Below are 12468 nucleotides of genomic sequence, written 5' to 3'. Positions count from 1 at the left end.
CAAGGGGAAAGTTCAACAAGTAGGTGGAAATATCCACAACCATGGCAGAGATATCTCTACCGAGAAGTACATGGAAAAATGTTGAGGTTTATGCTTCTTTAAAAAATATTAAAGCTATTTAAATATAAAATATAAATGTGAAATAAATAATTAATTTATTAAAATATATTTATTTTTTAAATAATATAATTACAATATAATTTTAAAAAATCCCACCTCAGTAACATTTTTATCTAAAACAGAATTTATTTTGTTAAATGTTATGTGCAGAATTAATCAAAACAATTTTTTTATATGTTGACAAAAGTTTAAAAGTCTAATCTATTTTTTTTAATTAAGTGTATTATACCCTACTAAAATAATTATTTTATCATACATTTTACAAACTATATATAAATATTTTTTAGGTTGAAATAGTTCGATTTATTTCAATTTTTTTTATTTCAAGCCTCTGTTTGTTTATTTTCTATGGAAGGGTATTTCAGTACCTGTGTTTGGGAATGCGTGGTGCATGATTTACTCCAAGACTGGGCTGGAGTACATTTACTCTATTGTGTTACCTTAGGGATATAGTGACTTCAGAAGTGAAGTTTGTGAATAGCAATAGGCTTATTGTTTTGTGTGTTGGTTGTAATAGCCTGTCCCCCCAACCTAACCCGTCCTTACTTTTACTTAATACCCTCCCATTTTGTAGTAAGCATTCTATTTATTTATGGTTATTATATAGCGCCTGAATCTCTGTGCTTGTGGACATACCTCTAGGTCTTCTTGCAAATTGTGCATTGCAAAGTTTGGCAGTTGGTAGTTATTCACCTGACTGGATTGTAAAAAAAAAAAAAATCCCAAGCCACACTGGCTATCTTTTGTGGAAGTTCCTGTTCTTCCAGAGTTTTACTGTCCTCCTCCTCCACATCCTGTTCCAGCTGTTGTTCCTGCTGACCTCCATCTCCTAGCTGTGTTGCCATTTCTGAGAAATAACATTCTCCAGGAACGTCATCTCATCAAACGTCTCCATCTCCAGACGGCCTCGGCTCAGCATGGCGTCGCCCCCCTGAGGTCCTGAATTTCCGCATCCTTTCGCAGGAGGAGGTCGGCCAACTCCTGGGAATGGCGCCCCATTGCCAGGCTAATGGCAATCAGGGGCCACAGGAAGTGACAAGAGACCATTGCAACACTGGGATCAATGCAGCAGAAATCCCAGTAAAAGGGCAGGCCGGAGAGCTCACTTTTCACACAGATGGAGAGCTTGCCGGGCATCTGCTCACAGGTGAAGGAGGCAGACTGGGTCTGTGCCCGGTCAAGTAGGGGGCACATCAGCTCCGATAAGTGCTTAAGGAAGGAGGAGACAGGGGCCTTGAGACGCTTGTTCAGTTCCTTGGATCGTTCCTGGACCACCAGAGCATCTGCTTCCTCATACCACACACCGCTGAGGTCAGAGACAAGCAGAGCGTAGCCGGTATCTGTGAAGCAGGCCTTGGCCATGGAGCAAGAGCTGCCGAAAGAGACCGGCTTCCAGGGCTCTGCGAGAAGACATAAATCCAGATCCTGCATCATCTGTCCTGCTCTGGTCCGTCACCACACTGTCCTCTGTAAAAACAAGAAGTCGCCTCAAAGGTTTTGCACTAGATTTCCAGGCATTTCCTCATGTCCCACCACATTGAAAAAATAGGAGATAGAAGACAGAGAGAAGAAGTGGACGTCTCCGCCCATAGGTTACTGAATAACCTTTTGTAGTGTAAGTATTTTTCTACCATTGTGGTACTTCATGTACCACAAAAAGCAGTTTGGGAATAAGCCTCTATACCTTTTCTGATGGAGACTCTTCAGGAGGTGATGCCTGCTGTTGCTCCAGGAGATTTCATGCCTCCCATAGGATGTTTATTTTCATACTACCATCAAAATATCCCATCAACAAAACATCTGCTTAGTTTAAAAAAAATTATTAAAAAAGGTGATTTCCAATTTAGTTCAATTCAGAATAAAATCCACTCTTCATGTCTTCAGAAAATACTTACCCCATTGTAGCCATATTACATTAGAGAGGTATTAAAAAATGAATGGTTTCTTACCTGTAATCTCATTTCTCTCTCAGAGGAATGGGCGGATTTTGCGAATCTGGCGTTTGCGAATTTGCGTATTTGCGAACTTGCAATCCGCAAAATCCGCGAACTCTTGCGAATTTTTTTTTTTGTGTTCGCAAGGGTTTCTGCCAGTTCGCGAGGGTTTTGTACCAGTTCGCAATTGCGAACTTACTTGTCGGCTCGCAACGGTCGCGACTTTGTTGTTTCTATGTCTGGTTCATCATCACAGGTTCACAGCACCCTCTGTTTCACCACTGCCACCCTCTGATTCACCCATGCCACCCTCTGGTACATCACTGCCACCCTCTGATTCATCACTGTAGATTATGGGGGGGGGAAAGCAAGCACACCTGCCCTTCTTCAACTGACATGAATTAATTTCTGGTTCATCACTGTAGATTATGAGGGGGGGGGAAAGCAAGCACACCTGCCCTGCTTCAACTGACATGAATTAATTTGGGGTTGATTAATGTGTCACTGAATTTAAACTTCCTGTCTGGCACCTGCTTCCTTATCTGTAATTTGCTTTCTGTTGCAGTGCAATTTTTTTTCCCAGGACTTTTGTGGCCTACTTGTAGCTATTCTATGAGCCTGATGTGAGGGTCAGAGCAGGGTGATAGAATAGTTGCAAGTAGGCAACTGAACTCTGAAGGGGGCCCTCAGGAAGCACTACAGGGAATGGTTACTAATGATAAGATTGAACTTTTGCACCTGCTGAGTGCTTTCAGTTTTGCAAAAATCCAAATATCCAGCAGCATCCACAAAAAGTAATCCTTCCAGATCAAGATCCCTGGCACCTGCTTCCTTATCTGTAATTGCTTTCTGTTGCAGTGTAATTTTTTTAACAGGACCTTTGTTGTATACTTGTAGCTATTCTCTGAGCCTGCTGTGAGGGTCAGAGCAGGGTCATAGAATAGTTGCAAGTAGGCAACTGAACTCTGGAGGGGCCCCTCAGGAAGCACTACAGGGAATGGTTACTAATGATGAGTTTGAACTTTTGCACCTGCTGAGTGCTTTCAGTTTAGCAAAACTCGTTTTTCTGCAGAACAGCAACTGTAATGCCCCAAACAAACTTACTTGTGAAAGTTGATTTCTAATCCAAAAGTGATCCAAAGAAAGTCAAAAAGGCCTCAAATCCAAAAAGGTGCAGGCAAATGTCAACCTGAGGAGATATTCTGACAAAAATCATCATTTTTAGAAGGTTTATGCTGCTTGCTGGTGGATTTCTTGTGCAGAATTGCAAATTTTGTAATTTCGCGAGTGCGAGATTGTTGCTGCCCGCCGCATCTACATGTTCGCAATTGCGAACTCTCGCGATGAGTCGCCAAACTCCCGCGGGATCCCGCAGCAAGATCCAAAATGGCGCAGCAATCGCAAAATATTGAGAAAAACAACTCGGCAAACGCTGAATGACGGTAAGTGAACGCCGCACGCCGCAATATTGTACCACCAAGCAAAAAAATCCGCTGCGTGCGAATTTGCGGATTTTCGGTAAATTCGCGAGAGTTTGCGGATTGCGAATTTACCGAAAATCCGCAAAATCCGCGAGCGGAACAGATTTTACGCTCATGCTTAGTCATAAGCAGTTAAGAAGACATATTATGAAAAATGCTCCGGGATCCCTGTATGTGGGCGGGACTATTAAGTGCTTATGACTATCAACGGAGATCCCCTGAGAGAGAACATCTATATGTAGACAAAAGGGTAGTCTCTGCTCCCTTATGTAAAAAAAGCAGAGAGAGCAAAGCTCCAAGCTTGTCCTCTCATGAAGTCCTTAATGCGTCATAACCTGAACAAAGTATCTGCTTCAGTCAACCCAACATTAAGAATCCACTGGAGGCCTCTTCAATTTATCTCTTGAAAAGGCTTTCCTTTCCCCCCAGCGAATTCAGAAATTACTCTCCAGAAGAAACAACTGGCTTTGGTTCATCTTCTGCTTCATGTTCAGTGAAATTTAGCAGCCTCGGTCTTTGTAATATCTTTGGTGAGATTTCATATGAATCCATTAGTCTTATACATTCTCCTGCGTTGGAGTGCAACATCTTTAGATTTACAGATGTTCATTTTTGTAATCTACTCCAAGGGGGGTACCGTTTTAATTGGCAGACATGTGGGATTGGTGGGGTGTAGGAAATTGGTGATCGTCATAGATTCTAAAACTTTTCCTCACTGAAATGTGAGAAACATCTGTTTTAAGTTAACGTTTGGGGAGTGTATCCCCAGGATGTGGAAAAATGGATGCAATTTTGGCATGAATACCTTTTGTGGAAAAAGGGTATGAAGGTTTAAATTTGAGCTACCCCTAACATCCAAAAAAAGGACTTTGCAACAAGCTGGGGAAAAACTCTAGCAGTAACGAGGTTAAACTCCTGTTTCTACTTCTTCAGATATAGTACTTGTATACCTTAGTCACAGTGAGTGGACAAGCAAAGTAAGAATTCACTCCAATTTGTAAAGCTTAATCTCAGCACTTCAGTAGACATAATGGCAGCACACTTTTTGCCTCTTTGTGAAGGATATTTGCATAGAGTTCCAGGCGCAGTCAGCTCCAATTTCGTTCTCATTATGTAAGAGAGGAAAGTGAAGATCTGTCTAGATGGAATAATTTGGAGCTGACCAACACCCAACTCTAAACTATGCTATCGTTGTAGAATATGCACTATCCCAACTTAAATCTTGTGCTGATTATGAGTTAAACACTCTATGATTGTATGATTATGAGTTTTCAGAAAGCTATGCTGGGAAAGCATGGGCCACAGACTTCAGTTTCAGTTTGGATTCAGCTTTATCACCTACTCTAGTCATCACAGAGATAATAAGAATTTAAATCTCTAGAGGTGTTTACATATTAAATTATTTTAGTGGTTTTCTGGCATATTTTCAGACTTTATTGTGTGTTGTCATGGGTTATTTATGCACTATTCCATATAGTTGTTACCACATCTTCAAATGTCCAACTTGTACATCATGGTCAATTCAATTCAATAAAAACTTTATTCAAATCTTTGTTGGATTCAGAAAAGTACACACAATTAAAACATTATATTTACATTTATAAAAATATGCAATGATCTGTGATTAAGAACTTCATCAAGTCACATCATTAAGTAATCCCACTTGTTTAATTAGAAGTCTGAGTCACTTAGTTGCATCCCTATCTCGCGGTACTTTATGTAGGGCTTTAACCAGGTCTTGTTATGCCTGTGTACAATCATGGTTAAACCAACCATTTGTCATGGTTAAACCAACCATTTGCCTGTCTCTTTCTCAGTGTTACTTCCTTTCTTAAGTTATTAGATATTGCTGCTATGATTATCTCGTGAGGGGTTATAATTTCTTCAGGCAAGGAATCAACATCAGTGCAAATAGTGAAGCTTTCCATATTGTCATTTACGACCCTTTTTAACATTATATCCTCGTCAATTCCCGTCCATTTGATGGTAACAGTATTTTTCCCGGGTGCCATTACATTTGGCAGCATTAACTTATCCATAGGCTCGATGATGGTTACATATATGTTCAAGGTCAGTGAGGCATGATCGCTAAATCTGCTAAACTCTGTAGTTAGCAAGCCACAGGATGCAAGGCCGGCACTGGACACCATCATGTGATCAATACATGATGCATTTCCACTGCCGTGGAAGGTAGCGTAAACAATTGCTCCATCTTCTCACCTTGGAGCCAGTAACTCCAGGCTGTACTTACAGAGGACTTCATTTAGAGCTTTCCCATAGCAATCATGTGGAAAGTGTTGTAAATTGTTCCCAGTAATATCTGAGAAACCACATGAATTCGTTCCAGAGAGAGAGCATTTACTAATGTTGAAATCCCCCATCCAAATACATATATATTCAGGATCTAACACCTTTGTAAAAGTGGCCAGTTCTATTTCTAATTCCTTCAAAGCTTTATAGCGGGTAGCATTAAAAATATTATTATATAAATTAACCACTACAAATGGGGGGTTCTTCCCCATTATCAATAAGGCTATTTAAAAAAGGGGGAGCCATTATACAACTTTTTAATTTTTATAGGTGCTGTAGTTGAAATAAAGATTGCCAAACCCACCTTTTGCTCGTCCATAGGCTGACGGTATCGCTGGTGTTGCGATAGTAACAAAACCGTCAATATATGGCATGAGTATGCCAGGTCTCCTGGAGACATAACACTTGGAGATGTTTATTACTTTCCAGCCATTCTTTATCATTTAGCTTCTTCCTGATGCCAGCGATGTTCCAGGACCTAGGGCCAGATGTAGGTAATTTCTATTTACCGATTCCTAAATACCGAATTTTACCGATTCAGTATTTAAGAATCGGTAAATAGCATATAGGTAAAAAATCGGTAATTTTTACCGATTCAGTAAAATTTGTTATTACCGATTCGGTATTTACTGAATCGGTAATAAGGAATACCTTCACATTCATTCCTGGAGGCCCATAGGAATGAATGGGAAGCCATTCACTATTACCGATTCGGTAAATAACGAATCGGTAATAGGGGGAGCATATTCAAGGGTGGCAGGGTGTCACATTGACACCCTGTTGCACCCCTGAATCGTGCATGTGTGCACATGTGGCGCACATACATGCCCTAAGGGCACGTATGTCTGCAACATGGCACTTTTGAAAAAGCACAAAATTGCTTTTTTAAAGGTTTTCGATACTTACCACCAACTTGTAGTTGGTGGTAAATAACGAATCCTTGAATCAAAAATGCAGTCACTTGAGTGCTCCCGACATAGGATTTAAGGATTCGGTAATTTACCGCTTTGGTATTTTAAGGATTCGGTAATTTACCGATCTTTAAATTACAGAATCGGTAAATTACCGAATCCTTAAATCTAGCCACCTACATTAGAAAAAGCTAAATACCGGTCGGTAACGGCAAATTTACCGATTTTCAGCCATTACCGACCGGTATTAAGCTACCTACACAAGGCCCCTAATCATTATTTGGGTCATCCTATCAAGGACTATTTTTACTTGATCGACATTTATATTCCTATGGGTAATTTGGCACCATGGATTGTTACTCTCTCCCCTAGATCAACATGTCAATCTTGTTCAGCTAGATCTGATAGAGGTGCACATCAGTTGGAACAATTTACCAAAGGTACCATACTAGATGTAGATGTCAAGTGTGTTCTTCTATCAGTAAGTGGGTTGCCAATAGAGGTGGGGGATTTATGGAAAAAGCCTAGTGGTACAGCAATCACTTGCTCATCCCAATTGGTCATGTGCTGTTTTCTGGATTGAATCTTGCTGAGCATAAAGCTTACCATCTCTGGATGTCGAAAATTAACAGTTATGCAATCCCCTGTACCTTTTTTTACTGTAGGTCCCACCCAGTTCACACGCCTCACCATTATAATTTCCTTGCAAAGGAGGTTGATGTGTAAATTAAAACCCGCCATCCAATGTACCACTTTATTTCAAAGTTCAGTCCAAGATTCTCTAACTTGGGGAGCTAGCTTGGGTGCACCTTTTATAATTATAATATATGGAGTTACATCTGGAGGAAGATGTAATCTGTCTAGTGTTTGACTCCTTGTATGGCTCCTGGCTCCGTTAATGTGGGGGCTTTTAATCTCATTCATAGCTAGTTTATTCAGTGTGGGCTCTATACTGTGTTCTAGTGGTGCAGGAGATTTATTAAATCTTGGATGGTTTGTTTCCTCAGTACGCAGCTTATCCAATATTTGGCCATCAACAACCATATCCTCCTGACATTTTCCTCTGTTAGTGCCCTCTATGTATGTTTAGGAATATTTTCCAATGCTTTCAATCTATCTTTAATTTCGGCAAGCTCCCCTTTAACTCTCAGCTCTACTTTCTCCAGTTTAGCATATAGTTTATTGAGAAGAAATTGAAGGCTGCAAAAATTGTTCACTTCTTTTCCTTTAGCCAACCGTTTCTTTTTTGGTATTTTTTTCTTCCCAAGGGCACTATCACATATTGCATAGCTTCCAGGGGATACCTTAATCATATCCCCTGGTCGTTTACTTTTCTTAGTCAGTGGCGGGCTTTTGCTTTGTGAGCTAGATAAGTCTAATAGCTCTAGGGATTTATGAGAGACACATGGTTGTTCCTCAGGCTGGGGACATTCCTTCCCCGTCTTAGAGGCATCTGAGCAGGTAACTTCCCTAGGTTGTGTCACTCCTTTTTGTGCCACTCTATTCACTGTCTGTTTAGTGGCTGCTAACCGTTCTTCCACATTACTTATTCCAATTTCAATTAATCCCACTGTGTTAGTTAAATACGTAGTGATGGCATTTGATGTTTTTGGTCGCGCTTTCTCCTGTGGAACTTCCATTAACTTTCTTTTGCCTATTTTTCCACCCAAAAGAACACTTTTACTCCGTTTCTAGCTTCACAAATAAATATACAGCAGCAGAGCTTTAGAAAAGTCCTTAGCCTAAAAACTTCTTAGGGCACAACAGCAAAAGGCCATATCGTCGTTTTTATAAAAGACATCAACTTCACCACATATAAATTAGAAGTTTAGGGCCAGATGTAGGTAGCCCTTTACCGGTCGGTAACGGCCGGAAATCGGTATTTTCGGCCGTTACCGACCGGTATAGCGAGAACGAGATGTAGGTGACAAAAAAAGACCGAATCGGTAAATATGAATCGGTAAATTACCGACTCGGTATTTACCGAGTACATAATTACCGAATCGTAATTTACCGATACGATAATTACCGAGTCCTTATTCACCGATTCCGTAAATAAGAAATCGGAAAACATGTCCATCGAGATGTAGGAAAGGCGAAAAATACCAAATTCATCGAAATTCGGTATTTAAGAGTCGGTATTTACCATGGACTGAAAGCAGGTGGTAACCATGTGCATGCTATAAAAAAGGGCCCAAAATGCAACAGTGTTGGCAAAATGACGGCACTCTATGTGATTGCGAGGAGGCGAAGGCTACAGGCTGCAGGTCTGAGGGTATGGCAAAGGGAGGAGCAGGTATACAGGCAGAGGATATCTCTGTTCCAATTGACTGAGCCTGAGATACTCCAGAGGTACAGGCTGCACCCCAGGACCATCATGGACCTAATAAGGGACCTCCACCCATACCTGGATCATCCGACACCCAGGGCCCACGCCATCCCTCTCCATGTCCAGGTGCTGTGTAGCATATACCTGCTTTCCTCTGGGAGCTACCAGAGTGTGATAGCTGCAGTAGGAGGTGTATCCCAGAGCTGTCTGTCCCGTTTTTTTCAGGAAATTCCTGGATGTCATGACTCAGAGAATGGGACATTACATACAGTTCCCTGACACACCTGCGGAACTTGCCAAAACTAAAACAGACTTCTATGGACTGGCACACTTCCCGCATGTGATAGGCTGCATTGATGGCACCCACATTCCCCTATGCCCACCTGCAGCCACCGAACACATATACAGAAACCGTAAGTCGACGCACTCCATCAACGTGCAGGTGATATGCAATGCAGGGAACATCATCACCGACATAGTTGCCAAATTCCCTGGCAGCACACACGACTCCTACATATTCCAGAACAGCGGAATATACACCCGGCTACTGAATGGAGATTTTGGAGATGGATATCTGCTAGGTAAAAATGTTGTACACACCCTGAAATGGATCTCATCTAAATGTGAAATGTGAATGTAACTCATGTTCCTCTCCTTCTCTTCCAGGTGACAGTGCATATGCCCTGCGTTCCTTTGTGCTGACACCGTACCTCAACCCAACCAACAGAGCAGAAAGGCGATACAATGTGGCACACAGGTCCACCCGTAACATAGTGGAGAGAACCTTTGGACTCTTGAAGAGCAGATTCCGTTGCCTCCACAAAAGTGGAGGTGCGCGACAGTACACCCCCATCCTGTGTTGCAAAATAATAGTCACCTGTGCCATTTTGCACAATCTTGCTACCAAGGAAGGCACAGAGGTGGAGTTGACACATCATGAGAACATAGATGACGACCAAGAACATGCAGGGCCCCAGGCAACAGGACCTGCCGCACTAGATGGTAGATTGAGACGGACAGAAATACCACAACAATATTTCTAGGTAAAGTATGACACATACACAGGTATACTTCATGACATGAGTAGTTTAATCTGCACTACCTCACCATAGTCACATCTGAAGTGGATCGATAAATGTACGTCAATGTCACTGGCTGCACATTCTCAGTTTCAGTCACTGTGTGCAGTTGAGTCTGTCTCCCGCATAGGTCAGTGCTTGCGTCCTCGCACTACATTGCGGGATTTTGGTGCCTGTCCTTCAGTTACCCTGCTGGTGCCTGACTCCGCATGGCTGTGCCTGCCGCTCCGGCGCACCTCCGGTACAGGTGTACTGGAGCCACTCCTGCTGGTTGACCCCTCAGTCTCCTCCACACCCGTGTCACCAGCATTGCCTGTGTTGGAGTTCAACATCTGCTCCATCGCAGAGGTCACTCTACCCATGCCCAGTCTTAAGTCCGTGCAGCAGTGCTCTATTGCTTCCTGCATTGAAATGGAGCGTCTGCAGAGGAGTGCTGTATTGGTTGCAAACCTATTCACGGCCTTTGTCTGTTGGCGCATGTCATGTCGTTCCCTGGCACGCTGGAGATCATCCCGGTCCAACTTGTCGGAGAGGACTCCCATGTAGGTTGAGATGTCTGTGATTCCTTGTGCAATCACCTCCAGGCTACATGCCATTTGGCCTATGCCCTTGTCCATGTTGGACATTTTGGTGATCAAACAGCAAACCTGCCTATGCATGGCTTGCAGTGATTTGGCCTGCTGGCGTTGTACTTTCACCATCGTGCCCTCTAGGCCACAGAACACGCTCTCCCCTTTCTGGCCCTCCCCACCCTCACGTGCCCTCCTGCCAAGGACACTGGTGCGCGCTGCGCCTGCAGCAATAGTTGGTCTTGGCCTGTCACCCACTGGTGCACTCTTTGGGGGGACATCTTCCTCTGATTCAGAGGTCTGCAGGATCCTCTGTGGGGGCTCCTCATGGCTACTTTCCCCTCCCGGCATGGACCCTCTGGACATTGCACTGGGTGTGTCTGTGATGTCAGGACTTCCAAACAACAGAGGGGACATTGGGACAGGTGTAGTGGGTGGGTTTGGAGATGATGGCTCATGGGTGGGATCGTTCCCTCCTTCCCCTGCGCTGTGAAACCTTTTCCTCTTTTCTTTCTCCCCTCTTTTAGATGGTGCTGCCCTCTCCTCCCTCGGCGGTGCTGAACTGCGTGACGACTCTTCTGTGGAATCAAATTGACATAGGGTCAATGTTGTTGTTTGTCTGTGTGTGGTTCTTAATTAAATAGTCTTCAGCTTCCTTTTCCTCTCACCACCATCCTTTTGTCCTTCCTGTGACTCCATTCTTTCACTCTGCTTGCCTGTGGATGCTCTGCTCCTCTCTCTGAAGAATTGTTTGTTCTGTTGGTTTCCACCTGCATGGGTGTGGCCACTCCCAGGTACTGGGGTGGGGTGCTTCACTCTCATTGGTTGGATTCACAGGGCCTTGGTTGTGGGGTGTGTAGGCTGTCCCTGATTGGTTGGCAGGCTCACATGGCGTGTTTCAAACTCCTGATTCGGTAATTACCGAATCGGTGAATTCCGATTCGGTAAATTCCGAATCGGCTTTTTCCGAATCGGTGAATCCCATTCATTCCTATGGGCCATGTGGCCCATAGGGATGCTTGGGTTTCACCGATTCGGAAAAAGCCGATTCGGAATCTTCTGAATCGATAATTACCGATTTTGGTTACCGAGTCATAACGAATCGGTAACTTTTACCGATTTTTTTCCTACATACCATTTACCGATTCAGGAATACCGATTCGGTATGAGTCGGTATTTATGAATCGGTAAATGGAAATTACCTACATCTGGCCCTTAGTCTTTACTGGATGCAGACTATAAGGAAACAGTCAATAAGTCAGCATGTCTCTCAGGCATAGGTTAGATGTGATGTAAATGGCCAGAATAAAGAGGGGCGTGCAGAGCAACTCAGGACAACTCCTTTTCCGAGCCACTCACCTGTTTTCCGTTGGAGGCAAGATATTTTAACACCCAAGAGGGGTGGCCCGGCCCATCCTCATGCAGTTTCGGACAGGTGCAGACGGGCCTGCCCTTGTCCCGAGCTTCGCACGGGTGCGGCCCGGGCATGCCCTCACACTGCTGGAGCCCGCGAGTGAATTTGAAGCATCCTTCAGGCGCTTTCCGATGACGATGGCAGAACCGCGTTGGAGGCTGGAGCTGGTCCTAGTGACCCTCTCCCCACTTGCAGTGCAGCAGGACAACAAACTAAAAATGGGCTTCCCGTGCTGCGGGAGCCCACAAATGAATTTAAAGCCCCTCCAGGCCCTTTCCGATGATGTGGGAGGGACCGTGTTGGAGGCTGGAGCTGGTCCTA

At 43.5% G+C, this 12468-nt stretch overlaps 1 protein-coding gene and 1 pseudogene across 1 annotated transcript in view; both read right to left on the bottom strand.

Annotated features, from left to right (window-relative positions):
• Positions 1-12468, bottom strand: part of KIF1A (kinesin family member 1A) — a 2072061-nt gene that overhangs the window by 641981 nt on the left and 1417612 nt on the right. The gene's annotated exons all lie outside the window — the stretch shown is intronic.
• Positions 950-1551, bottom strand: LOC144791987 (non-homologous end-joining factor 1-like; annotated as a pseudogene).

Source organism: Lissotriton helveticus, chromosome 11 (genome assembly GCF_964261635.1).
Source record: "Lissotriton helveticus chromosome 11, aLisHel1.1, whole genome shotgun sequence".
In the NCBI taxonomy this organism is placed as follows: domain Eukaryota; kingdom Metazoa; phylum Chordata; class Amphibia; order Caudata; family Salamandridae; genus Lissotriton; species Lissotriton helveticus.
This window is presented reverse-complemented; position numbering and strand designations above follow the sequence as displayed.